General features: G+C 44.5%; 34 non-coding genes across 34 annotated transcripts; 24 read left to right on the top strand and 10 right to left on the bottom strand.

The window, feature by feature from the left end:
- Positions 1 to 8,767: 8,767 nt before the first annotated feature.
- TRNAM-CAU (transfer RNA methionine (anticodon CAU)) lies at positions 8,768 to 8,840 on the bottom strand. The gene has a single exon. It is a non-coding gene; the product is annotated as a tRNA-Met (tRNA).
- Positions 8,841 to 9,004: 164 nt separating this feature from the next.
- On the top strand, positions 9,005 to 9,076 carry TRNAA-UGC (transfer RNA alanine (anticodon UGC)). Its single transcript has one exon. It is a non-coding gene; the product is annotated as a tRNA-Ala (tRNA).
- A 193-nt stretch (positions 9,077 to 9,269) lies between these two features.
- TRNAM-CAU (transfer RNA methionine (anticodon CAU)) lies at positions 9,270 to 9,342 on the bottom strand. Its single transcript has one exon. It is a non-coding gene; the product is annotated as a tRNA-Met (tRNA).
- Positions 9,343 to 9,479: 137 nt separating this feature from the next.
- TRNAA-UGC (transfer RNA alanine (anticodon UGC)) lies at positions 9,480 to 9,551 on the top strand. The gene has a single exon. It is a non-coding gene; the product is annotated as a tRNA-Ala (tRNA).
- A 768-nt stretch (positions 9,552 to 10,319) lies between these two features.
- On the top strand, positions 10,320 to 10,405 carry TRNAY-GUA (transfer RNA tyrosine (anticodon GUA)). The gene is given in 2 exon segments: positions 10,320 to 10,356; positions 10,370 to 10,405. It is a non-coding gene; the product is annotated as a tRNA-Tyr (tRNA).
- Positions 10,406 to 11,019: 614 nt separating this feature from the next.
- On the top strand, positions 11,020 to 11,091 carry TRNAA-CGC (transfer RNA alanine (anticodon CGC)). The gene has a single exon. It is a non-coding gene; the product is annotated as a tRNA-Ala (tRNA).
- A 193-nt stretch (positions 11,092 to 11,284) lies between these two features.
- Positions 11,285 to 11,357, bottom strand: TRNAM-CAU (transfer RNA methionine (anticodon CAU)). The gene has a single exon. It is a non-coding gene; the product is annotated as a tRNA-Met (tRNA).
- A 137-nt stretch (positions 11,358 to 11,494) lies between these two features.
- Positions 11,495 to 11,566, top strand: TRNAA-UGC (transfer RNA alanine (anticodon UGC)). Its single transcript has one exon. It is a non-coding gene; the product is annotated as a tRNA-Ala (tRNA).
- A 430-nt stretch (positions 11,567 to 11,996) lies between these two features.
- On the top strand, positions 11,997 to 12,082 carry TRNAY-GUA (transfer RNA tyrosine (anticodon GUA)). Its single transcript is given in 2 exon segments — positions 11,997 to 12,033; positions 12,047 to 12,082. It is a non-coding gene; the product is annotated as a tRNA-Tyr (tRNA).
- Positions 12,083 to 12,944: 862 nt separating this feature from the next.
- TRNAM-CAU (transfer RNA methionine (anticodon CAU)) lies at positions 12,945 to 13,017 on the bottom strand. Its single transcript has one exon. It is a non-coding gene; the product is annotated as a tRNA-Met (tRNA).
- Positions 13,018 to 13,154: 137 nt separating this feature from the next.
- On the top strand, positions 13,155 to 13,226 carry TRNAA-UGC (transfer RNA alanine (anticodon UGC)). Its single transcript has one exon. It is a non-coding gene; the product is annotated as a tRNA-Ala (tRNA).
- Positions 13,227 to 14,002: 776 nt separating this feature from the next.
- On the top strand, positions 14,003 to 14,088 carry TRNAY-GUA (transfer RNA tyrosine (anticodon GUA)). Its single transcript is given in 2 exon segments — positions 14,003 to 14,039; positions 14,053 to 14,088. It is a non-coding gene; the product is annotated as a tRNA-Tyr (tRNA).
- Positions 14,089 to 14,702: 614 nt separating this feature from the next.
- TRNAA-CGC (transfer RNA alanine (anticodon CGC)) lies at positions 14,703 to 14,774 on the top strand. Its single transcript has one exon. It is a non-coding gene; the product is annotated as a tRNA-Ala (tRNA).
- A 193-nt stretch (positions 14,775 to 14,967) lies between these two features.
- On the bottom strand, positions 14,968 to 15,040 carry TRNAM-CAU (transfer RNA methionine (anticodon CAU)). Its single transcript has one exon. It is a non-coding gene; the product is annotated as a tRNA-Met (tRNA).
- A 137-nt stretch (positions 15,041 to 15,177) lies between these two features.
- On the top strand, positions 15,178 to 15,249 carry TRNAA-UGC (transfer RNA alanine (anticodon UGC)). Its single transcript has one exon. It is a non-coding gene; the product is annotated as a tRNA-Ala (tRNA).
- Positions 15,250 to 15,679: 430 nt separating this feature from the next.
- On the top strand, positions 15,680 to 15,765 carry TRNAY-GUA (transfer RNA tyrosine (anticodon GUA)). The gene is given in 2 exon segments: positions 15,680 to 15,716; positions 15,730 to 15,765. It is a non-coding gene; the product is annotated as a tRNA-Tyr (tRNA).
- A 614-nt stretch (positions 15,766 to 16,379) lies between these two features.
- Positions 16,380 to 16,451, top strand: TRNAA-CGC (transfer RNA alanine (anticodon CGC)). Its single transcript has one exon. It is a non-coding gene; the product is annotated as a tRNA-Ala (tRNA).
- Positions 16,452 to 16,640: 189 nt separating this feature from the next.
- Positions 16,641 to 16,713, bottom strand: TRNAM-CAU (transfer RNA methionine (anticodon CAU)). Its single transcript has one exon. It is a non-coding gene; the product is annotated as a tRNA-Met (tRNA).
- Positions 16,714 to 16,850: 137 nt separating this feature from the next.
- On the top strand, positions 16,851 to 16,922 carry TRNAA-UGC (transfer RNA alanine (anticodon UGC)). The gene has a single exon. It is a non-coding gene; the product is annotated as a tRNA-Ala (tRNA).
- Positions 16,923 to 17,352: 430 nt separating this feature from the next.
- Positions 17,353 to 17,438, top strand: TRNAY-GUA (transfer RNA tyrosine (anticodon GUA)). The gene is given in 2 exon segments: positions 17,353 to 17,389; positions 17,403 to 17,438. It is a non-coding gene; the product is annotated as a tRNA-Tyr (tRNA).
- A 614-nt stretch (positions 17,439 to 18,052) lies between these two features.
- Positions 18,053 to 18,124, top strand: TRNAA-CGC (transfer RNA alanine (anticodon CGC)). The gene has a single exon. It is a non-coding gene; the product is annotated as a tRNA-Ala (tRNA).
- Positions 18,125 to 18,313: 189 nt separating this feature from the next.
- TRNAM-CAU (transfer RNA methionine (anticodon CAU)) lies at positions 18,314 to 18,386 on the bottom strand. Its single transcript has one exon. It is a non-coding gene; the product is annotated as a tRNA-Met (tRNA).
- A 137-nt stretch (positions 18,387 to 18,523) lies between these two features.
- TRNAA-UGC (transfer RNA alanine (anticodon UGC)) lies at positions 18,524 to 18,595 on the top strand. The gene has a single exon. It is a non-coding gene; the product is annotated as a tRNA-Ala (tRNA).
- A 776-nt stretch (positions 18,596 to 19,371) lies between these two features.
- On the top strand, positions 19,372 to 19,457 carry TRNAY-GUA (transfer RNA tyrosine (anticodon GUA)). The gene is given in 2 exon segments: positions 19,372 to 19,408; positions 19,422 to 19,457. It is a non-coding gene; the product is annotated as a tRNA-Tyr (tRNA).
- An 871-nt stretch (positions 19,458 to 20,328) lies between these two features.
- TRNAM-CAU (transfer RNA methionine (anticodon CAU)) lies at positions 20,329 to 20,401 on the bottom strand. The gene has a single exon. It is a non-coding gene; the product is annotated as a tRNA-Met (tRNA).
- Positions 20,402 to 20,538: 137 nt separating this feature from the next.
- Positions 20,539 to 20,610, top strand: TRNAA-UGC (transfer RNA alanine (anticodon UGC)). The gene has a single exon. It is a non-coding gene; the product is annotated as a tRNA-Ala (tRNA).
- A 430-nt stretch (positions 20,611 to 21,040) lies between these two features.
- On the top strand, positions 21,041 to 21,126 carry TRNAY-GUA (transfer RNA tyrosine (anticodon GUA)). The gene is given in 2 exon segments: positions 21,041 to 21,077; positions 21,091 to 21,126. It is a non-coding gene; the product is annotated as a tRNA-Tyr (tRNA).
- A 614-nt stretch (positions 21,127 to 21,740) lies between these two features.
- On the top strand, positions 21,741 to 21,813 carry TRNAA-CGC (transfer RNA alanine (anticodon CGC)). Its single transcript has one exon. It is a non-coding gene; the product is annotated as a tRNA-Ala (tRNA).
- Positions 21,814 to 22,006: 193 nt separating this feature from the next.
- On the bottom strand, positions 22,007 to 22,079 carry TRNAM-CAU (transfer RNA methionine (anticodon CAU)). The gene has a single exon. It is a non-coding gene; the product is annotated as a tRNA-Met (tRNA).
- Positions 22,080 to 22,216: 137 nt separating this feature from the next.
- On the top strand, positions 22,217 to 22,288 carry TRNAA-UGC (transfer RNA alanine (anticodon UGC)). Its single transcript has one exon. It is a non-coding gene; the product is annotated as a tRNA-Ala (tRNA).
- A 430-nt stretch (positions 22,289 to 22,718) lies between these two features.
- On the top strand, positions 22,719 to 22,804 carry TRNAY-GUA (transfer RNA tyrosine (anticodon GUA)). Its single transcript is given in 2 exon segments — positions 22,719 to 22,755; positions 22,769 to 22,804. It is a non-coding gene; the product is annotated as a tRNA-Tyr (tRNA).
- A 614-nt stretch (positions 22,805 to 23,418) lies between these two features.
- On the top strand, positions 23,419 to 23,490 carry TRNAA-CGC (transfer RNA alanine (anticodon CGC)). Its single transcript has one exon. It is a non-coding gene; the product is annotated as a tRNA-Ala (tRNA).
- Positions 23,491 to 23,683: 193 nt separating this feature from the next.
- Positions 23,684 to 23,756, bottom strand: TRNAM-CAU (transfer RNA methionine (anticodon CAU)). The gene has a single exon. It is a non-coding gene; the product is annotated as a tRNA-Met (tRNA).
- Positions 23,757 to 23,893: 137 nt separating this feature from the next.
- TRNAA-UGC (transfer RNA alanine (anticodon UGC)) lies at positions 23,894 to 23,965 on the top strand. The gene has a single exon. It is a non-coding gene; the product is annotated as a tRNA-Ala (tRNA).
- Positions 23,966 to 24,071: the final 106 nt, after the last annotated feature.

Below are 24,071 nucleotides of genomic sequence, written 5' to 3'. Positions count from 1 at the left end.
TAAGTAGCCTTTTAAACATGTCTCTGGCCTGCCATTGCAGCTGTTGTTTGCAGTTTAAACTGACATTTCGACCTAGCAAAATAAACCTTTTGCCAGGCATAAACCTTTCTTTTTAATACATCAGTCACTCCTTGGCTAAGGTGCAAGTAGCCCACAGGGCAGGGTGCCGTGTATTTAACAAGTTGGACATGTGCTTTAAACTTTTGTATGCCCTTGTAGCTACAAAACTCTTACATTCCTCCCTGGGCCTTCCTCTCCCATAGGATAAGACTGGAGTTACCTTATTACATTTAATGGATGCTAAATTAGATACTAAGCAACAAGAGTGGGGGAGAGATTTTGTTGAGGGAATTCGAATGTACCTGGTACAGATAAATGGCAAAATTAAATCTGCTTCTTTTAGGCTTGAGGTTCTAATTAGAGCAAGATAAAGCGTATGCTTTTTGTGGCTGACCCACCTCTACCTAAGGGGGCAGTGAACTGATGTAGAAATAGGACAAGGAAGCTGTTCAACCCCTACAGCCCTTGAAGGTATGCCCCTGGTGATGAGTGGTAAACAAAGAAAATCCTTTGACATGGGCCTGTTTTCTAAAGAACAGGCTTAAGTTGTTAAATAGGGTAAATTGTAAGCAAGGCCTTTGGAATTATGTGACAGGAGAGGGCCAAATTATGCAGCAGGAGTGAGGGAATTATGCGGCAAGAAAAAGACAAATCATGTGGCATAATGTGTTTGCAATATTAGTACTTCATGATGCCAAACACTGTTTGGGCATTGGTTGCACCTCATTAGTTCTAGTTTAATACCAACATGCAGCAATAGGCAACAGAAAGGCGACCAGTCTAGCATTTGAAGGGTCTTCCACTGTCCAGCAATACATCACTGTATTTTTAGTAACCTTTGAACGGTTAGAGTTAGATTTTTTTTGTGTTAAGTCTGGGGATTATGCGGCCGATGTTGGATTATGTGGCTGTTGCTTGGATCTGAATTTACATTGAAAAAATAAAAAGACAAGATGCGTTTGGCAAATCAAGAACAAGTTGGTTTGATTAAGTTGTGTCTTAAGGGAGTCTCAATGTACAGAAGCTTTGGCCAAAATGATATATACAGTTCATGGGGTACAATAAAACTATTTCACATTCTTAGAAAACATGTAGATCTGGGCTTGGTTATAAACCATAAATTCAACCATCTAAGGGGACACAGTTGGTTCTCGACCTCAGGAAGTGCTAGTGTTGGCCAGTGTGTATGTGTCCACATGTGCGGCATAGAAAGAGGTTCATCACTATGTCTGGTGTGGATGCTGTGTCTTGATAGACTGAGTGCTCCTAACAACATGGGACATCTGACTTTGTGGTATTTTAGGAACCTGCAAATTCGGCCAAGCATTTTTAATTGGGGCCAATATCCTCGCACCTGTTTGTGGTGTATCTGCCTATCTGTGGGATTGATCAGGATTTTCCCTGTTTATGCATTTGTCTCTGTGCTAAATGTAACCACACCTGTGACCAATTAAACAGTAGGCTTGCGGTCCGGTCACATGGACTGCCTGACCACGTATCTCTGACTCTGGGTTGATGGGGAAGTCAAGTTCAAGTTCAAGTTCAAATAAAGCTTTATTCGATTTTTACAAAGAAAATCATAAAAGCACATATAATACAGCATAAAATGAGTATGAATTGTAATCAAAAAACATACTACGTATTAAGACAAGTTAAAAAACTGAGTTTGTGCAGAATTGTGAAAAATTTTGGCTAGTGGGGAGCAGAAGACAGTTAATTCATAGATGCTCTGCACCTTACTGCGAATTTCAAAAAGCTACTAGCTGCATTGATTGTAAGTTCATCTTCAAGCATGTATAGCTTAAGTAAGGCTGGCCGGCACTGTCTTAAGCCCCAGAATTTGAGGAGCGGGAGAAGATGTTTCCTTCTACCCCAGTCATAAAATTTGCAGAATAAAATAACGTGAATGTTGGATTGCTTGGAAACATTGTCACAAGGACAGGCCACCGGAGTAACCGACCAATCGTTTACAGTGGGAAATGTTAGTAGACGGAAGAAACAATCCGTCCTCATCCTTGTCAGCAACATTCTCATATAGGGGGTGGTGAACGGAGAAAGGTAGGATGGGATGCCGTCATCATAAAGTAAGAGGTTGTGATTGGCAATCGATAGTTTGTTACCTTCAAAGTAAGAACATCTGTCTGAAAGTAAGCCTAAACAACGAGCCTTGAGGTCCTTTTTAGAAATCGTTTGACACGTTGTGGGGTTAATATACATATCAGCTAGGTCCAGTGAGGTTAAAAATTTCTGTACATAGGCGAGCCAGGGTATTTTTCTTGAATTGGTTAAGGCCATACAGTCCTTAATTATATCCTGGTTTAACACCGTTTTTTCCGAGGACCAAACTTTATGCCATAGCAGGATTGGAGCGGTTTTAATTATGTCTGAGATGTGTACTCGTGCTAACTCATTGTGGCAGACTGTGGTTGAAATGGATCGAGGAACAGCCAGCAGAAATCTTAAAAACGCGTTCTCACTGATTTGGATCTCTCCACAATCCGCCAGGCCCCAGATACCTGCTCCGTATGTTGCGGTAGAGACGCATTTGGCAGCAAATATGTCCAGCAAGATTCTAACTGGTTTCCCACCTAGTTTAGTCGCAAATTTCTTTAAGGCTCCAATTTGTCTGATAAAAGCCAGGTTTCGGGTGTGTACGGCATTCTTCCAAGTGCCAGTACTGCTAAAAAGTATACCTAAGTAGGTGAAGGGTTTTGTGAGACTGATCTTATTTGCATCAATGTGCGTATTGCAAGAGATGTTCTTTTTGTTACTGCAACACATTGTAAAAGTTTTGCTTACATTGATCTTAAGACCTCTCATGTTCATAAAGGTAGAAAAGGCGGTCAGCGCTTTTTGAAGCCCTAGTTGGGTCCTAGACATGATCACAGCGTCGTCCGCATATAAAAGGATTGGAACCGCAAGGCCATTTATTTTTGGGTAATCCACATCTAATTTGGCCAGGCAGTCGGCGACGCTGTTGATGTACAGATTAAAAAGAAAGGGGGCAAGGATGCAGCCCTGCCTGACCCCCTTTCTAATAGGAAACTTATTCGTGCAGGCTCCATCCTTCCCGTATCGGACCTTGGCCCCGGCTCCTCGATAGAGTTCTTTTATGAAAGATAAGATGTTGGGGTCAACGCCCATGTTGATGAGGGTAGACCAGAGTAGGCTATGGTTGAGGCAATCAAAAGCAGAGCTTAAGTCCACGAAAGTCATATATATATTGCCTCTTTTTGCCAGCACATGTTTGTCAATGATCAGAGCTAGATTTAAGCATTGTTCCACTGTCCCGAGACCAGAAACGAACCCATATTGAAATTTAGACAAAATGTTATTTTCCTGTGCCCATGTTTGTAGCTGATTCAAAAGGACTCTCCCGGCCACCTTCATCATGGAGTCCAATAAAGAAATTGGTCTATAACATTTTGGGTCCGTTCTTTCTCCTTTTTTAAAAATGGGTATTATGATCGCTTCTTGCCATGTTGTAGGGAATCCTTTACGGGCATAAGAATTAAGAACGTTAGTAAGAATAGGTGCCCATAATTGAATGTTGTCTTTGAATAAGTCTATGGGGATTCCATCTGGGCCGGGCGCTTTGGCATTTGAGCTTTCAAGAATGGCCAGTTCCACTTCCGAGTAATTAAAGTAAATGGAAAGTGGAAACGGCTCTGAATTATTGATTAGCGATTCATTACTCTCCATTGGTTCAATTCGGTCGTCTAGTTTGTACAGTTCGGTGAAGTGGTTTATCCAGACATCTTCGGTGATGGCAATTTCTATACAGTCGGTTGTCCTATCACTAAAAAAGGGGGCGTTCACCTCCCTCCAGAAGGCCGTGTTGTCTCTTAAAGTACTGGCTTTCAACAGAGCTTCCCAGGCCGCGTTTTTCAGGTCCTTTTTTCTATTCTTGATTGCCTGTTTGTAAGCGGCACGGGCGGATCTGATTTCCATCTGGTTTTTTGGAGTTTTGTTAAGGCTGGCCTTCAGGATGTCACGAGTGTTTGAACACTCGTGATCAAACCAACCTTGGCTCATGGGAGCATTGCTTTTGTTGTTATTTCTGCTCAAGTTTTTTCTGATTTGTGAGGCGATTTGGTCGAAGGCAGAGATGATTTCTAGTGGACTGGGTGGGAGTTCTAAGCAGGTCCAGAAAAGATCAGGAACCGTTTTGATCAAGTTTTCAAGAAATTTTGAGGTGTCAATTTTAGCCCATTTTATGGTGTATCCGTTTCTTGACGAAAGTGAGATGGTATGTGAAAAAAGATTTTCCAGGTTGCTCCTGGACTTGGTACCACTGGAGGGGGAATATATTTTGATACTGATGGGGTAGTGATCGCTCAGAACCAACTCCTCTCTGTTGGATTCTAAGGCATCTCCATGATGGCTATGAGACAAGAGGAAAAAATCTATTATCGTGAGCGACCCCATTCCATGGAATGTGGGTAAAAAATCAGTCGGGGGCACAGTTAGATCGTTGAAAAAACCCAGGTCCCACTCATGTAGTAAGTTGTTGAGTTGGGTTCCCGTAGTTGAATGTTCAAAATGGGTAGTATGTTCTCCATTTGGGGCTCTTTGATCACAAACCCTGGTTCCACTATATGGGCATAAGTGACAATTGAAATCACCTAGTATGATCAAGCGCCTGTCTAAAGAGGACCCTCCCATGCCCTTCTTTATTAATTTAGAAAGAAACTCCATAAATTTTATTTGATCATCTCTCTGTACACCATTATATAGATTAATAATGAGAGAGTTGACAACCTCTTTCCCAGACATTTTAAAGGCCTGGAGTAAGCGGCCAAAGGACTTTGAGCTGTGATCAGTTTGCGGGAGGTCAACGCGTTCTAATGATACGTTTAATCTATTTGAAACGTACAAGCAAAGACCTCCCGAGGGTCTACCTCTATGGGACTGAATGGAAGGGGTGAAATGTGTACTATAACCATTCAGATTTACGGGTGTCAGGTCCCAACATTCCTGGAACGCTAAGATGTCAAAAGTGTGTATATAGTTCAGGAAGGTTGGGTCATTTATTTTATTTGAAAGCCCGGCTATGTTCCATGATAAGATAGAGAAATATTTATCATCAATAGAGTGCGTTGAGGAGCAGTGTGGGGGATTCAAGTCAGAAGTTGAGGGTAAAAGAGAAATCTGGGAGTCATCAGTTTGTAAACTTTCCAACCCAGAGGGGCCGTGTGACAGAGCCAGATTAAGGAAGTCCACAGTGGGTTGAGGAGGGGCAAGGTTCCCATGTTTACTTGGAGACATCCCTGGGCTAGCAGGAGACCGGGGGGTCATAAGCTTGTTATTAGACAGTAAATGGTTATTTAATGGTCAGTCAACCATTTCTAAGGTTGAATAATAGTTGCTAGTTGGAGCCCCTCTCCACCCCTCTGCGTATGGTTGATCTCTTCTTGGGTTCCAAGGCTGATAATCCCAGTCCCTCCTCCTGTTACGCGTTTCGACTTGAGACCAACTCCAGCCTGGGGATTGGTCCCAATTTTGAGGGAAATCTTGTTCACGTGGGAACCTCGGTGGGTAAAAGAAGGACAGACGGTTAGTGTCTATACTTCCCTTTCTCTCCAAGGTTGACCAGGAACATATATAACTCACTGTCTCTGGGTTATCAAAGTTAATAATAATACAATCCCCTTTTATTCTTTTCCTTGTGTCCCCTATCCAAGGGACTCTTCGTACCATGGAGAGTCTACTTTTACAGTGTGAAGGAAGGGGTCTATTGATCTGAAGCCACTGCATAACTTTGTTTTTCAATGACCAGGTGGATTCACTCATATGTTCTTCCAGTTCTGGTACCCCTGTTAGGATCACGGTGTAGGGGCTTGCTTCTGGGGGAAGATGGACTGGTCTCTTAGGGCCAACTGGTTTGCTGGGTGCATCAGCAGCCTGTTGGGTAACCGAGGGTTTGGGTGATGGGGGCTTAGAGTTCATTCTAGTGGGGTCAGCACTTGTTACTGGTTTTCCATGTACTTGTTTGGTGGAGCCCTTAGTGTCTGTAGAAGTTGCTTGGTTAATGGTTGGGGTTTTAGGGTTTTTTTCTGTAGGTAGGGGAGCTTTATGCGTTGTAGGTTGGGGCACTGGTTTCTGTACAGTAACAGCCTTAACATGTTTGTTGGTCGTAGGGACTAGTGGCTCTAGGGTGGTGGCGGAAGGTTTGGGATGACTGACGTGATTTGTTAGTCTAGCAAGCTGCTTCTCGATATTATTTAGCGTTCGCTCTATTGGGAGTAGTTGCGATTTTATGAAATCCTTAATTGAGTCGAACACTTGTGCATTGAGTTCTGGATGGTTAGTATTAACAGTGTCATGACCCCTATGAGTCTCCTCCACCGATGCGGCCAGAAGAGAGGAGTCATCCACGTTGTCAGGCAGTGACTGTCTTGTGTTCTTTGGAAGGTTGATACGTGAAGGTTTTTTAGACCTAGTACGCTTCGGTGGACAGTGCGACTTAGTCTTAGGTATTGACCTTACACTAGCTTGTTTGGGAATGGCACCCTCCTTAGACACCTTCTCGGGTTTTGGGGGTGAGGCTACGACTAGGGGTGATGGCAATGGTTGTGACTCTATCAAAGTTGACGGCACAGTTTGAGTGGGGCTGATCACCAGGGTAGGTGTTTTCTCCAAGTCATCCATAGAGGCTTCCCCTAGTGAGAGATGAGTGACTGATAAGTCGACGCTCATTGGGATGGTATGGAGTTCTACGCGAATTTCTTGTAGTAATGGGACGTTGGTTTCCTGGTGGATAGGTGTTTTGGCTAAAGCCAGAAGGCCCATAGAGGACCTTCGTGCTGCAGCAAGGTCCTGGGAAACACGTCTTTCAAGCAATACAATCCCCTGATTGATAGCATCGTTAGCTTTGGTAATGAATTGATCAATTGGGCCAATTACTTCACCCACTCCATGAGCCGTCTTGTTCCTCATAGCCCTGGTAGTCATGTTAGCAGAGTAGCACCCGTGGGTTGATAAGCTAACACAGTAGTGGTGAAAGGCTCCCAATGTAAGTAGTAATCAACAGGGCGGAGATGAAGATTGAAAAGGGTTGGCCCAGACCAGACTTGCCCAGGCTTGAACGGGCTTAAACGGGCCCGCCCTTGGCCCGGGCTTCGCCCGGGCGTCGACCCGCGCGCGTCCCGCGATGCGCGTAGTTATCCCTGTTTAAGTAAGTGTGGTGAGATGTAAGGATGGGGCGGGGCACTGGGAGGGGGCGCGGCTCACGCGGGAAGAGGAAACAGCTGGTGTTGCTAACGCTGTGCCTCGCAGTCCCGGGGCCGTTCCTCTCACCTCCTCTGCGGCCTCACGTCTCCTCCCTCAGGGACACAGTATTCTTGGCAGATGGCAGCTACTCCTGTAGCGATGTCAGGTAGGGCTTTGAAAACGCTGGAAACGCTGGAAACAACAACCTCTAAGGCGAGCGGCTCCCACGAAGCGGGGGCCGCGAGAGGTTAAGTACGCCTTGTAGGGGGCGGGGCACTGGGAGGGGGCGCGGCTCACGCGGGAAGAGGAAACAGCTGGTGTTGCTAACGCTGTGCCTCGCAGTCCCGGGGCCGTGCCTCTCACCTCCTCTGCGGCCTCACGTCTCCTCCCTCAGGGACACAGTGTTCTTGGCAGATGGCAGCTACTCCTGTAGCGATGTCAGGTAGGGCTTTGAAAACGCTGGAAACGCTGGAAACAACAACCTCTAAGGCGAGCGGCACCCCGGGGAAGTCATCTTGGGTGGATTCAACAGGAATGATACGAGTTTGTTATAAGTGTACATATAACTTGGCGGTCATTGATATCTTTACCAAATTTCTCATTATTATGCGTGCATTTATCATACCGTGTATCAACATTGTTTTTACTTGTATTGAATTTGTTATGCATGTATACATTAGGGCGTACATCGACATTTCATTACTGGAACTGATGTAGCTATACGTGCATATATCATGACATACATTGACATTGCATTTACTGGAACTGATGTTGTTATACTCACACATAGGGTGACGTACATTGACATCGCATTCACCGATATTAACATGGCAAATGCAGCAAATCTATAAATATGGGAAAATCACTGAGGCCACACAATCGCATAATTCCAATGACCCTGGTTATAAGGCCAGAGGCTGCTCCGGAAACAGACACAAGGCTGTGATACAACACCTGATGTACAACTATTGGCACTTAAGATTTTCTAACTAAACGCATTTAATTGCTTAGTACCAGGTGAGAGTGCATATTTTAAAGGTGCTAACCATGGTAAATTCTAGGCTTGAAACAGGTGTTTTTGCGACATGGAGCAAGGTTGCACTCTCCCCACATGTAGTGTTGAGGTTGTGGACTGTGTAAGTTGTAGATCTTGTTTGGAATCACATTTCACCTCACGCAACAAGGCCAAACATTAACTATTCTTTTCCTCTGACGCTCACGTGATGCTAAGCACTGCACGATAGCGTCAATCAGCGTCAATCAGCTTCCTCACGCAAAGCTTGTAAAATAAAGTTGGTATAGGGAGAGTATGGGGATGTAGCTCAGTGGTAGACTAGCCTGCCATCATGCAGAAAGAAGAGGTTTGTCTTGCAGTTGGGGTGAGAACCCTACTTGAATAGTCAGATGTTTGCTTTGATTTGTTTTGTTGAAATAGGCATAGTTTCCACTTTTCAAGAAAATCTGAGAATTTTGCTTACCAAAAGGAGGAAAGAAATGCCCTCTCTGAGGATCGAACTCAGGACCTTCAGATTATGAGACTGACGCACTGCCTACTGCGCTAAGAAGGCTGCACACAAGCATCTCTAAATAGGACTATAGACCATGAAGATATTCCAGGTACGAGGCTTAAGGATTTTCCTGACTGAGACTTTATGCTGCAGTGTCAAATGGGTTGACTTGGCAGTCACTTAAATTCAGGCTTTCCATGCGTACAGTAAAACTTGGCAGACATGGGGATGTAGCTCAGTGGTAGAGCGCATGCTTTGCATGTATGAGGCCCCGGGTTCAATCCCCGGCATCTCCAGGAGTTTCTGTTGTGTATCTTGGCTTTTTCCAGAAGGCTAGCCTGCCATCTTGTGGAAAGTAGAGGTTTCTCGGGCAGTTGGGGGTCAGAACCCAACTTAAATAGTTTGCTTTGAAAAATGTATTTGAAGTAGGCATAGATTCCCCTTTTCAAGAAAATCTTAGAATTTTGCTTGCCAAAAGGAGGAATAAATTGCCCTCTCTGAGGATTGAACTCAGGACCTTCAGATTATGAGACTGACGCGCTGCCTACTGCGCTAAGAAGGCTGCACACAAGCATCTCTAAATAGGACTATAGACCATGAAGATATTCCAGGTACGAGGCTGAAGGATTTTCCTGACTGAGACTTTATGCTGCAGTGTCAAATGGGTTGACTTGGCAGCCAGTAAAACTTGGCAGACATGGGGATGTAGCTCAGTGGTAGAGCGCATGCTTTGCATGTATGAGGCCCCGGTTTCAATCCCCGGCATCTCCAGACTTTTGCCATGCTTGTCTCGGATTTTGGCAGAAAACAAGGCTGGCTATCAGTATTAAGGAAGAGATATGTCATGCAACTGGGATACCAACCCCACTTAAACTGTGAGACGTTTGCCTTGAAAAAACCCATGAAATGGGGCTATCTCATTTTTGATGCTTATACAACAGAAGAATCTTACTTGTTTAAGCCATCAAAGTGATGATTAATCTTGGCAATCTTAATACATTTAGGATAGAAATCTGTGGCAGCCCTCTTGGTCATTGGTAAGGGTTCTTCCTCTAAACCAGAGACTCTTTACAGTAGCTTCAAGAAAAACAGAATATGTTGTTTATCTCAATCGCCTTTAATCTACTGATTTTTCCATTCTCTTTCCTTTCAAAAATGCACCCGAAATGCATGTTCTTGATGCTGGGTGCGTAGTAATGACTTCCATAACTTTCTGTCATTTTTCTCTTTGTTAAAGGCGTCCATCCTTTTGCCACCAATGCTTCCTAAGGTCTTTGTATCAAAGTTCCTTTCTTTTCTGTAAAATTCATCACTGTAGTGCCCCTGCTTTTCCCCAAGCCAAGAAAGAACATCAACTTTGGTGTGAAATCCTCCTTTGAGGTGATAAGACATAACTCACAGTGTGCTCTAAGAAGTGGTAACTTTGAGAGGGAGTGCAGGTAATATTGATGATGTGCATCTGTCTGCTCCTGGTCCCCACCCTCCACAACCTTTCTTGAGCGAGAGATGATTTTGGTGCTACGGAAGTTTGCTACCACTCCTTCGATAGCTCAGTTGGTAGAGCGGAGGACTGTAGCATAAATTCAGGCATCCTTAGGTCGCTGGTTCAAATCCGGGTCGAAGGATTTTGTGGTTTAATTTCCATGTCTTTTGCTTTTAATCAACAATACCTTCCATTGATTATGAAAAATTCCCAGAGCTTCGATAAATACCGGAAAAGAAGCGTACTCTATCTGCTTTCAAAGGGAATTGATGACATAGTCGTCGCTAGGGGAAGTCTGAAGAAAAGTCAAGGAAACCTGCTGATCAGAACTAATACCAAAGCATTGCATTAATATATGTAGGCCCTTGGCAGACTTCCAATTGCACTGCTCCAAAGGTAGCTGCTTGGCAGCCAATCACACTATGACTTGCCTTCAATTTGAATGTCCACCGATGGGCAAGAGGGAATATCCAATGGAATCATCTCCCGAAAGGCTGAGCAAGCAGGAAAGTAGACCAATAGTTTTCACATTTTTGGGAATCCTGAGAAGTTTTGCATTCCAAACTGAGCAAATAAAAGCCCTGCCGGAGAATCGATCCCTGATTGCACTAAATATATGCTCCATGAAGACAGTTCACACGTGAGGTATGAGCAATTCCAAGCCTGCCACTTTACATTCTAGTCTCAAATCGAGACTTTGCAGTCCATGGGCTTCAGAGTCTCCTTACATCCAGCAAAACGTTAGAGTGCAGTTGAGGGGATGTAGCTCAGTGGTAGAGCGCATGCTTCGCATGTATGAGGCCCTGGGTTCAATCCCCGGCATCTCCAGGAGTCTCTGTAATCTATCTTGGCTTTTTCCAGAAGGCTAGCCTGCCATCTTGTGGAAAGTAGAGGTTTCTCGGGCAGTTGGGGGTCAGAACCCCGCTTAAATTGTTTGCTTTGAAAAATGTGTTTGGAGTAGGCATAGTTTCCACTTTTCAAGAAAATCTGAGAATTTTGCTTGCCAAAAGGAGGAAAGAAATGCCCTATCTGAGGATCGAACTCAGGACCTTCAGATTATGAGACTGACGCGCTGCCTACTGCGCTAAGAAGGCTGCACACAAGCATCTCTAAATAGGACTATAGACCATGAAGATATTCCAGGTACGAGGCTTAAGGATTTTCCTGACTGAGACTTTATGCTGCAGTGTCAAATGGGTTGACTTGGCAGCCAGTAAAACTTGGCAGACATGGGGATGTAGCTCAGTGGTAGAGCGCATGCTTTGCATGTATGAGGCCCCGGGTTCAATCCCCGGCATCTCCAGACTTTTGCCATGCTTGTCTCGGATTTTGGCAGAAAACAAGGCTGGCTATCAGTATTAAGGAAGAGATATGTCATGCAACTGGGATACCAACCCCACTTAAACTGTGAGACGTTTGCCTTGAAAAAACCCATGAAATGGGGCTATCTCATTTTTGATGCTTATACAACAGAAGAATCCTACTTGTTTAAGCCATCAAAGTGATGATTAATCTTGGCAATCTTAATACATTTAGGATAGAAATCTGTGGCAGCCCTCTTGGTCATTGGTAAGGGTTCTTCCTCTAAAGCAGAGACTCTTACTTTTCTGGTAACTTTGAGGGGGAGTGGCAGGTAATATTGATGATGTGCATCTGTCTGCTCCTGGTCCCCACCCTCCACAACCTTTCTTGAGCGAGAGATAATTTTGGTGCTACGGAAGTTTGCCACTACTCCTTCGATAGCTCAGTTGGTAGAGCGGAGGACTGTAGCATAAATTCAGGCATCCTTAGGTCGCTGGTTCAAATCCGGCTCGAAGGATTTTGTGGTTTAATTTCCATGGCTTTTGCTTTGAATCAGCAATACCTTCCATTGACTATGAAAAATTCCCAGAGCTTCGATAAATACCGGAAAAGAAGCGTACTCTATCTGCTTTCAAAGGGAATGGATGACATAGTCGTCGCTAGGGGAGGTGTGAAGAAAAGTCAAGGAAACCTGCTGATCAGAACTAATACCAAAGCATTGCATTAATATATGTATGCCCTTGGCAGACTTCCAATTGCACTGCTCCAAAGGTAGCTGCTTGGCAGCCAATCACACTATGACTTGCCTTCAATTTGAATGTATACCGATGGGCAAGAGGGAATATCCAATGGAATCATCTCCCGAAAGGCTGAGCAAGCAGGAAAGTAGACCAATAGTTTTCACATTTTTGGGAATCCTGAGAAGTTTTGCATTCCAAACTGAGCAAATAAAAGCCCTGCCGGAGAATCGATCCCTGATTGCACTAAATATATGCTCCATGAAGACAGTTCACACGTGAGGTGTGAGCAATTCCAAGCCTGCCACTTTACATTCTAGTCTCAAATCGAGACTTTGCAGTCCATGGGCTTCAGAGTCTCCTTACATCCAGCAAAACGTTAGAGTGCAGTTGAGGGGATGTAGCTCAGTGGTAGAGCGCATGCTTCGCATGTATGAGTCCCCGGCATCTCAGTCTCTGTTCTCTATCTTGGCTTTTTCCAGAAGGCTAGCCTGCCATCTTGTGGAAAGTAGAGGTTTCTCGGGCAGTTGGGGGTCAGAACCCCGCTTAAATTGTTTGCTTTGAAAAATGTGTTTGGAGTAGGCATAGTTTCCACTTTTCAAGAAAATCTGAGAATTTTGCTTGCCAAAAGGAGGAAAGAAATGCCCTCTCTGAGGATTGAACTCAGGACCTTCAGATTATGAGACTGACGCGCTGCCTACTGCGCTAAGAAGGCTGCACACAAGCATCTCTAAATAGGACTATAGACCATGAAGATATTCCAGGTACGAGGCTTAAGGATTTTCCTGACTGAGACTTTATGCTGCAGTGTCAAATGGGTTGACTTGGCAGCCAGTAAAACTTGGCAGACATGGGGATGTAGCTCAGTGGTAGAGCGCATGCTTTGCATGTATGAGGCCCCGGGTTCAATCCCCGGCATCTCCAGACTTTTGCCATGCTTGTCTCGGATTTTGGCAGAAAACAAGGCTGGCTATCAGTATTAAGGAAGAGATATGTCATGCAACTGGGATACCAACCCCACTTAAACTGTGAGACGTTTGCCTTGAAAAAACCCATGAAATGGGGCTATCTCATTTTTGATGCTTATACAACAGAAGAATCTTACTTGTTTAAGCCATCAAAGTGATGATTAATCTTAGCAATCTTAATACATTTAGGATAGAAATCTGTGGCAGCCCTCTTGGTCATTGGTAAGGGTTCTTCCTCGAAAGCAGAGACTCTTTACAGTAGCTTCAAGAAAAACAGAATATGTTGTTTATCTCAATCGCCTTTAATCTACTGATTTTTCCATTCTCTTTCCTTTCAAAAATGCACCCGAAATGCATGTTCTTGATGCTGGGTGCTGGGTGCGTAGTAATGACTTCCATAACTTTCTGTCATTTTTCTCTTTGTTAAAGGCGTCCATCCTTTTGCCACCAATGCTTCCTAAGGTCTTTGTATCAAAGTTCCTTTCTTTTCTGTAAAATTCATCACTGTAGTGCCCCTGCTTTTCCCCAAGCCAAGAAAGAACATCAACTTTGGTGTGAAATCCTCCTTTGAGGTGATAAGACATAACTCACAGTGTGCTCTAAGAAGTGGTAACTTTGAGAGGGAGTGGCAGGTAATATTGATGATGTGCATCTGTCTGCTCCTGGTCCCCACCCTCCACAACCTTTCTTGAGCGAGAGATGATTTTGGTGCTACGGAAGTTTGCTACCACTCCTTCGATAGCTCAGTTGGTAGAGCGGAGGACTGTAGCATAAATTCAGGCATCCTTAGGTCGCTGGTTCAAATCCGGGTCGAAGGATTTTGTGGTTTAATTTCCATGTCTTTTGCTTTTAATCAACAATACCTTCCATTGATTATGAAAAATTCCCAGAGCTTCGATAAATACCGGAAAAGAAGCGTACTCTATCTGCTTTCAAAGGGAATTGATGACATAGTCGTCGCTAGGGGAAGTCTGAAGAAAAGTCAAGGAAACCTGCTGATCAGAACTAATACCAAAGCATTGCATTAATATATGTAGGCCCTTGGCAGACTTCCAATTGCACTGCTCCAAAGGTAGCTGCTTGGCAGCCAATCACACTATGACTTGCCTTCAATTTGAATGTCCACCGATGGGCAAGAGGGAATATCCAATGGAATCATCTCCCGAAAGGCTGAGCAAGCAGGAAAGTAGACCAATAGTTTTCACATTTTTGGGAATCCTGAGAAGTTTTGCATTCCAAACTGAGCAAATAAAAGCCCTGCCGGAGAATCGATCCCTGATTGCACTAAATATATGCTCCATGAAGACAGTTCACACGTGAGGTATGAGCAATTCCAAGCCTGCCACTTTACATTCTAGTCTCAAATCGAGACTTTGCAGTCCATGGGCTTCAGAGTCTCCTTACATCCAGCAAAACGTTAGAGTGCAGTTGAGGGGATGTAGCTCAGTGGTAGAGCGCATGCTTCGCATGTATGAGGCCCTGGGTTCAATCCCCGGCATCTCCAGGAGTCTCTGTAATCTATCTTGGCTTTTTCCAGAAGGCTAGCCTGCCATCTTGTGGAAAGTAGAGGTTTCTCGGGCAGTTGGGGGTCAGAACCCCGCTTAAATTGTTTGCTTTGAAAAATGTGTTTGGAGTAGGCATAGTTTCCACTTTTCAAGAAAATCTGAGAATTTTGCATGCCAAAAGGAGGAAAGAAATGCCCTCTCTGAGGATCGAACTCAGGACCTTCAGATTATGAGACTGACGCGCTGCCTACTGCGCTAAGAAGGCTGCACACAAGCATCTCTAAATAGGACTATAGACCATGAAGATATTCCAGGTACGAGGCTTAAGGATTTTCCTGACTGAGACTTTATGCTGCAGTGTCAAATGGGTTGACTTGGCAGCCAGTAAAACTTGGCAGACATGGGGATGTAGCTCAGTGGTAGAGCGCATGCTTTGCATGTATGAGGCCCCGGGTTCAATCCCCGGCATCTCCAGACTTTTGCCATGCTTGTCTCGGATTTTGGCAGAAAACAAGGCTGGCTATCAGTATTAAGGAAGAGATATGTCATGCAACTGGGATACCAACCCCACTTAAACTGTGAGACGTTTGCCTTGAAAAAACCCATGAAATGGGGCTATCTCATTTTTGATGCTTATACAACAGAAGAATCCTACTTGTTTAAGCCATCAAAGTGATGATTAATCTTGGCAATCTTAATACATTTAGGATAGAAATCTGTGGCAGCCCTCTTGGTCATTGGTAAGGGTTCTTCCTCTAAAGCAGAGACTCTTACTTTTCTGGTAACTTTGAGGGGGAGTGGCAGGTAATATTGATGATGTGCATCTGTCTGCTCCTGGTCCCCACCCTCCACAACCTTTCTTGAGCGAGAGATAATTTTGGTGCTACGGAAGTTAGCCACTACTCCTTCGATAGCTCAGTTGGTAGAGCGGAGGACTGTAGCATAAATTCAGGCATCCTTAGGTCGCTGGTTCAAATCCGGCTCGAAGGATTTTGTGGTTTAATTTCCATGGCTTTTGCTTTGAATCAGCAATACCTTCCATTGACTGTGAAAAATTCCCAGAGCTTCGATAAATACTGGAAAAGAAGCGTACTCTATCTGCTTTCAAAGGGAATGGATGACATAGTCGTCGCTAGGGGAGGTGTGAAGAAAAGTCAAGGAAACCTGCTGATCAGAACTAATACCAAAGCATTGCATTAATATATGTATGCCCTTGGCAGACTTCCAATTGCACTGCTCCAAAGGTAGCTGCTTGGCAGCCAATCACACTATGACTTGCCTTCAATTTGAATGTATACCGATGGGCAAGAGGGAATATCCAATGGAATCATCTCCCGAAAGGCTGAGCAAGCAGGAAAGTAGACCAATAGTTTTCACATTTTTGGGAATCCTGAGAAGTTTTGCATTCCAAACTGAGCAAATAAAAGCCCTGCCGGAGAATCGATCCCTGATTGCACTAAATATATGCTCCATGAAGACAGTTCACACGTGAGGTGTGAGCAATTCCAAGCCTGCCACTTTACATTCTAGTCTCAAATCGAGACTTTGCAGTCCATGGGCTTCAGAGTCTCCTTACATCCAGCAAAACGTTAGAGTGCAGTTGAGGGGATGTAGCTCAGTGGTAGAGCGCGTGCTTCGCATGTATGAGGCCCCGGGTTCAATCCCCGGCATCTCAGTCTCTGTTCTCTATCTTGGCTTTTTCCAGAAGGCTAGCCTGCCATCTTGTGGAAAGTAGAGGTTTCTCGGGCAGTTGGGGGTCAGAACCCCGCTTAAATTGTTTGCTTTGAAAAATGTGTTTGGAGTAGGCATAGTTTCCACTTTTCAAGAAAATCTGAGAATTTTGCTTGCCAAAAGGAGGAAAGAAATGCCCTCTCTGAGGATCGAACTCAGGACCTTCAGATTATGAGACTGACGCGCTGCCTACTGCGCTAAGAAGGCTGCACACAAGCATCTCTAAATAGGACTATAGACCATGAAGATATTCCAGGTACGAGGCTTAAGGATTTTCCTGACTGAGACTTTATGCTGCAGTGTCAAATGGGTTGACTTGGCAGCCAGTAAAACTTGGCAGACATGGGGATGTAGCTCAGTGGTAGAGCGCATGCTTTGCATGTATGAGGCCCCGGGTTCAATCCCCGGCATCTCCAGACTTTTGCCATGCTTGTCTCGGATTTTGGCAGAAAACAAGGCTGGCTATCAGTATTAAGGAAGAGATATGTCATGCAACTGGGATACCAACCCCACTTAAACTGTGAGACGTTTGCCTTGAAAACACCCATGAAATGGGGCTATCTCATTTTTGATGCTTATACAACAGAAGAATCTTACTTGTTTAAGCCATCAAAGTGATGATTAATCTTGGCAATCTTAATACATTTAGGATAGAAATCTGTGGCAGCCCTCTTGGTCATTGGTAAGGGTTCTTCCTCTAAAGCAGAGACTCTTACTTTTCTGGTAACTTTGAGGGGGAGTGGCAGGTAATATTGATGATGTGCATCTGTCTGCTCCTGGTCCCCACCCTCCACAACCTTTCTTGAGCGAGAGATAATTTTGGTGCTACGGAAGTTAGCCACTACTCCTTCGATAGCTCAGTTGGTAGAGCGGAGGACTGTAGCATAAATTCAGGCATCCTTAGGTCGCTGGTTCAAATCCGGCTCGAAGGATTTTGTGGTTTAATTTCCATGGCTTTTGCTTTGAATCAGCAATACCTTCCATTGACTGTGAAAAATTCCCAGAGCTTCGATAAATACTGGAAAAGAAGCGTACTCTATCTGCTTTCAAAGGGAATGGATGACATAGTCGTCGCTAGGGGAGGTGTGAAGAAAAGTCAAGGAAACCTGCTGATCAGAACTAATACCAAAGCATTGCATTAATATATGTATGCCCTTGGCAGACTTCCAATTGCACTGCTCCAAAGGTAGCTGCTTGGCAGCCAATCACACTATGACTTGCCTTCAATTTGAATGTATACCGATGGGCAAGAGGGAATATCCAATGGAATCATCTCCCGAAAGGCTGAGCAAGCAGGAAAGTAGACCAATAGTTTTCACATTTTTGGGAATCCTGAGAAGTTTTGCATTCCAAACTGAGCAAATAAAAGCCCTGCCGGAGAATCGATCCCTGATTGCACTAAATATATGCTCCATGAAGACAGTTCACACGTGAGGTGTGAGCAATTCCAAGCCTGCCACTTTACATTCTAGTCTCAAATCGAGACTTTGCAGTCCATGGGCTTCAGAGTCTCCTTACATCCAGCAAAACGTTAGAGTGCAGTTGAGGGGATGTAGCTCAGTGGTAGAGCGCGTGCTTCGCATGTATGAGGCCCCGGGTTCAATCCCCGGCATCTCAGTCTCTGTTCTCTATCTTGGCTTTTTCCAGAAGGCTAGCCTGCCATCTTGTGGAAAGTAGAGGTTTCTCGGGCAGTTGGGGGTCAGAACCCCGCTTAAATTGTTTGCTTTGAAAAATGTGTTTGGAGTAGGCATAGTTTCCACTTTTCAAGAAAATCTGAGAATTTTGCTTGCCAAAAGGAGGAAAGAAATGCCCTCTCTGAGGATCGAACTCAGGACCTTCAGATTATGAGACTGACGCGCTGCCTACTGCGCTAAGAAGGCTGCACACAAGCATCTCTAAATAGGACTATAGACCATGAAGATATTCCAGGTACGAGGCTTAAGGATTTTCCTGACTGAGACTTTATGCTGCAGTGTCAAATGGGTTGACTTGGCAGCCAGTAAAACTTGGCAGACATGGGGATGTAGCTCAGTGGTAGAGAGCATGCTTTGCATGTATGAGGCCCCGGGTTCAATCCCCGGCATCTCCAGACTTTTGCCATGCTTGTCTCAGATTTTGGCAGAAAACAAGGCTGGCTATCAGTATTAAGGAAGAGATATGTCATGCAACTGGGATACCAACCCCACTTAAACTGTGAGACGTTTGCCTTGAAAAAACCCATGAAATGGGGCTATCTCATTTTTGATGCTTATACAACAGAAGAATCTTACTTGTTTAAGCCATCAAAGTGATGATTAATCTTGGCAATCTTAATACATTTAGGATAGAAATCTGTGGCAGCCCTCTTGGTCATTGGTAAGGGTTCTTCCTCGAAAGCAGAGACTCTTTACAGTAGCTTCAAGAAAAACAGAATATGTTGTTTATCTCAATCGCCTTTAATCTACTGATTTTTCCATTCTCTTTCCTTTCAAAAATGCACCCGAAATGCATGTTCTTGATGCTGGGTGCTGGGTGCGTAGTAATGACTTCCATAACTTTCTGTCATTTTTCTCTTTGTTAAAGGCGTCCATCCTTTTGCCACCAATGCTTCCTAAGGTCTTTGTATCAAAGTTCCTTTCTTTTCTGTAAAATTCATCACTGTAGTGCCCCTGCTTTTCCCCAAGCCAAGAAAGAACATCAACTTTGGTGTGAAATCCTCCTTTGAGGTGATAAGACATAACTCACAGTGTGCTCTAAGAAGTGGTAACTTTGAGAGGGAGTGGCAGGTAATATTGATGATGCGCATCTGTCTGCTCCTGGTCCCCACCCTCCACAACCTTTCTTGAGCGATAGATGATTTTGGTGCTATGGAATTTTGCTACCACTCCTTCGATAGCTCAGTTGGTAGAGCAGAGGACTGTAGCATGAATTCAGGCATCCTTAGGTCGCTGGTTCAAATCCGGCTCGAAGGATTTTGTGGTTTAATTTCCATGTCTTTTTCTTTTTAATCAACAATACCTTCCATTGATTATGAAAAATTCCCAGAGCTTCGATAAATACCGGAAAAAAAGCGTACTCTATCTGCTTTCAAAGGGAATTGATGACATAGTCGTCGCTAGGGGAAGTCTGAAGAAAAGTCAAGGAAACCTGCTGATCAGAACTAATACCAAAGCATTGCTTTAATATATGTATGCCCTTGGCAGACTTCCAATTGCACTGCTTCAAAGGTAGCTGCTTGGCAGCCAATCACACTATGACTTGCCTTCAATTTGAATGTCCACCGATGGGCAAGAGGGAATATCCAATGGAATCATCTCCCGAAAGGCTGAGCAAGCTGGAAAGTAGACCAATAGTTTTCACATTTTTGGAAATCCTGAGAATTTTTGCATTCCAAACTGAGCAAATAAAAGCCCTGCCGCAGAATCGATCCCTGATTGCACTAAATATATGCTCCATGAAGACAGTTCACATGTGAGGTGTGAGCAATTCCAAGCCTGACACTTTACATTCTAGTCTCAAATCGAGACTTTGCAGTCCATGGGCTTCAGAGTCTCCTTGCATCCAGCAAAACGTTAGAGTGCAGTTGAGGGGATGTAGCTCAGTGGTAGAGCGCATGCTTCGCATGTATGAGGCCCCGGGTTCAATCTCCAGGAGTCTCTGTTCTCTATCTTGGCTTTTTCCAGAAGGCTAGCCTGCCATCTTGTGGAAAGTAGAGGTTTCTCGGGCAGTTGGGGGTCAGAACCCCGCTTAAATTGTTTGCTTTGAAAAATGTGTTTGGAGTAGGCATAGTTTCCACTTTTCAAGAAAATCTGAGAATTTTGCTTGCCAAAAGGAGGAAAGAAATGCCCTCTCTGAGGATCGAACTCAGGACCTTCAGATTATGAGACTGACGCGCTGCCTACTGCGCTAAGAAGGCTGCACACAAGCATCTCTAAATAGGACTATAGACCATGAAGATATTCCAGGTACGAGGCTTAAGGATTTTCCTGACTGAGACTTTATGCTGCAGTGTCAAATGGGTTGACTTGGCAGCCAGTAAAACTTGGCAGACATGGGGATGTAGCTCAGTGGTAGAGCGCATGCTTTGCATGTATGAGGCCCCGGGTTCAATCCCCGGCATCTCCAGACTTTTGCCATGCTTGTCTCGGATTTTGGCAGAAAACAAGGCTGGCTATCAGTATTAAGGAAGAGATATGTCATGCAACTGGGATACCAACCCCACTTAAACTGTGAGACGTTTGCCTTGAAAACACCCATGAAATGGGGCTATCTCATTTTTGATGCTTATACAACAGAAGAATCTTACTTGTTTAAGCCATCAAAGTGATGATTAATCTTGGCAATCTTAATACATTTAGGATAGAAATCTGTGGCAGCCCTCTTGGTCATTGGTAAGGGTTCTTCCTCTAAAGCAGAGACTCTTACTTTTCTGGTAACTTTGAGGGGGAGTGGCAGGTAATATTGATGATGTGCATCTGTCTGCTCCTGGTCCCCACCCTCCACAACCTTTCTTGAGCGAGAGATAATTTTGGTGCTACGGAAGTTTGCCACTACTCCTTCGATAGCTCAGTTGGTAGAGCGGAGGACTGTAGCATAAATTCAGGCATCCTTAGGTCGCTGGTTCAAATCCGGCTCGAAGGATTTTGTGGTTTAATTTCCATGGCTTTTGCTTTGAATCAGCAATACCTTCCATTGACTATGAAAAATTCCCAGAGCTTCGATAAATACCGGAAAAGAAGCGTACTCTATCTGCTTTCAAAGGGAATGGATGACATAGTCGTCGCTAGGGGAGGTGTGAAGAAAAGTCAAGGAAACCTGCTGATCAGAACTAATACCAAAGCATTGCATTAATATATGTATGCCCTTGGCAGACTTCCAATTGCACTGCTCCAAAGGTAGCTGCTTGGCAGCCAATCACACTATGACTTGCCTTCAATTTGAATGTATACCGATGGGCAAGAGGGAATATCCAATGGAATCATCTCCCGAAAGGCTGAGCAAGCAGGAAAGTAGACCAATAGTTTTCACATTTTTGGGAATCCTGAGAAGTTTTGCATTCCAAACTGAGCAAATAAAAGCCCTGCCGGAGAATCGATCCCTGATTGCACTAAATATATGCTCCATGAAGACAGTTCACACGTGAGGTGTGAGCAATTCCAAGCCTGACACTTTACATTCTAGTCTCAAATCGAGACTTTGCAGTCCATGGGCTTCAGAGTCTCCTTACATCCAGCAAAACGTTAGAGTGCAGTTGAGGGGATGTAGCTCAGTGGTAGAGTGCATGCTTCGCATGTATGAAGGCCCCGGGTTCAATCCCCGGCATCTCCAGGAGTCTCGGTTCTCTATCTTGGCTTTTTCCAGAAGGCTAGCCTGCCATCTTGTGGAAAGTAGAGGTTTCTCGGGCAGTTGGGGGTCAGAACCCCGCTTAAATTGTTTGCTTTGAAAAATGTGTTTGGAGTAGGCATAGTTTCCACTTTTCAAGAAAATCTGAGAATTTTGCTTGCCAAAAGGAGGAAAGAAATGCCCTCTCTGAGGATCGACCTCAGGACCTTCAGATTATGAGACTGACGCGCTGCCTACTGCGCTAAGAAGGCTGCACACAAGCATCTCTAAATAGGACTATAGACCATGAAGATATTCCAGGTACGAGGCTTAAGGATTTTCCTGACTGAGACTTTATGCTGCAGTGTCAAATGGGTTGACTTGGCAGCCAGTAAAACTTGGCAGACATGGGGATGTAGCTCAGTGGTAGAGCGCATGCTTTGCATGTATGAGGCCCCGGGTTCAATCCCCGGCATCTCCAGACTTTTGCCATGCTTGTCTCGGATTTTGGCAGAAAACAAGGCTGGCTATCAGTATTAAGGAAGAGATATGTCATGCAACTGGGATACCAACCCCACTTAAACTGTGAGACGTTTGCCTTGAAAACACCCATGAAATGGGGCTATCTCATTTTTGATGCTTATACGACAGAAGAATCTTACTTGTTTAAGCCATCAAAGTGATGATTAATCTTGGCAATCTTAATACATTTAGGATAGAAATCTGTGGCAGCCCTCTTGGTCATTGGTAAGGGTTCTTCCTCTAAAGCAGAGGCTCTTACTTTTCTGGTAACTTTGAGGGGGAGTGGCAGGTAATATTGATGATGTGCATCTGTCTGCTCCTGGTCCCCACCCTCCACAACCTTTCTTGAGCGAGAGATAATTTTGGTGCTACGGAAGTTTGCCACTACTCCTTCGATAGCTCAGTTGGTAGAGCGGAGGACTGTAGCATAAATTCAGGCATCCTTAGGTCGCTGGTTCAAATCCGGCTCGAAGGATTTTGTGGTTTCATTTCCATGGCTTTTGCTTTGAATCAGCAATACCTTCCATTGACTATGAAAAATTCCCAGAGCTTCGATAAATACCGGAAAAGAAGCGTACTCTATCTGCTTTCAAAGGGAATGGATGACATAGTCGTCGCTAGGGGAGGTGTGAAGAAAAGTCAAGGAAACCTGCTGATCAGAACTAATACCAAAGCATTGCATTAATATATGTATGCCCTTGGCAGACTTCCAATTGCACTGCTCCAAAGGTAGCTGCTTGGCAGCCAATCACACTATGACTTGCCTTCAATTTGAATGTATACCGATGGGCAAGAGGGAATATCCAATGGAATCATCTCCCGAAAGGCTGAGCAAGCAGGAAAGTAGACCAATAGTTTTCACATTTTTGGGAATCCTGAGAAGTTTTGCATTCCAAACTGAGCAAATAAAAGCCCTGCCGGAGAATCGATCCCTGATTGCACTAAATATATGCTCCATGAAGACAGTTCACACGTGAGGTGTGAGCAATTCCAAGCCTGACACTTTACATTCTAGTCTCAAATCGAGACTTTGCAGTCCATGGGCTTCAGAGTCTCCTTACATCCAGCAAAACGTTAGAGTGCAGTTGAGGGGATGTAGCTCAGTGGTAGAGCGCATGCTTCGCATGTATGAGGCCCCGGGTTCAATCCCTGGCATCTCCAGGAGTCTCTGTTCTCTATCTTGGCTTTTTCCAGAAGGCTAGCCTGCCATCTTGTGGAAAGTAGAGGTTTCTCGGGCAGTTGGGGGTCAGAACCCCGCTTAAATTGTTTGCTTTGAAAAATGTGTTTGGAGTAGGCATAGCTTCCACTTTTCAAGAAAATCTGAGAATTTTGCTTGCCAAAAGGAGGAAAGAAATGCCCTCTCTGAGGATCGAACTCAGGACCTTCAGATTATGAGACTGACGCGCTGCCTACTGCGCTAAGAAGGCTGCACACAAGCATCTCTAAATAGGACTATAGACCATGAAGATATTCCAGGTACGAGGCTTAAGGATTTTCCTGACTGAGACTTTATGCTGCAGTGTCAAATGGGTTGACTTGGCAGCCAGTAAAACTTGGCAGACATGGGGATGTAGCTCAGTGGTAGAGCGCATGCTTTGCATGTATGAGGCCCCGGGTTCAATCCCCGGCATCTCCAGACTTTTGCCATGCTTGTCTCGGATTTTGGCAGAAAACAAGGCTGGCTATCAGTATTAAGGAAGAGATATGTCATGCAACTGGGATACCAACCCCACTTAAACTGT

The sequence above is a fragment of the Lissotriton vulgaris genome, chromosome 1_1 (genome assembly GCF_964263255.1).
Source record: "Lissotriton vulgaris chromosome 1_1, aLisVul1.2, whole genome shotgun sequence".
In the NCBI taxonomy this organism is placed as follows: Eukaryota; Metazoa; Chordata; class Amphibia; order Caudata; family Salamandridae; genus Lissotriton; species Lissotriton vulgaris.
Note: the sequence above shows the minus strand (reverse complement) of the source record. Positions and strands in the feature narration are given on the sequence as shown.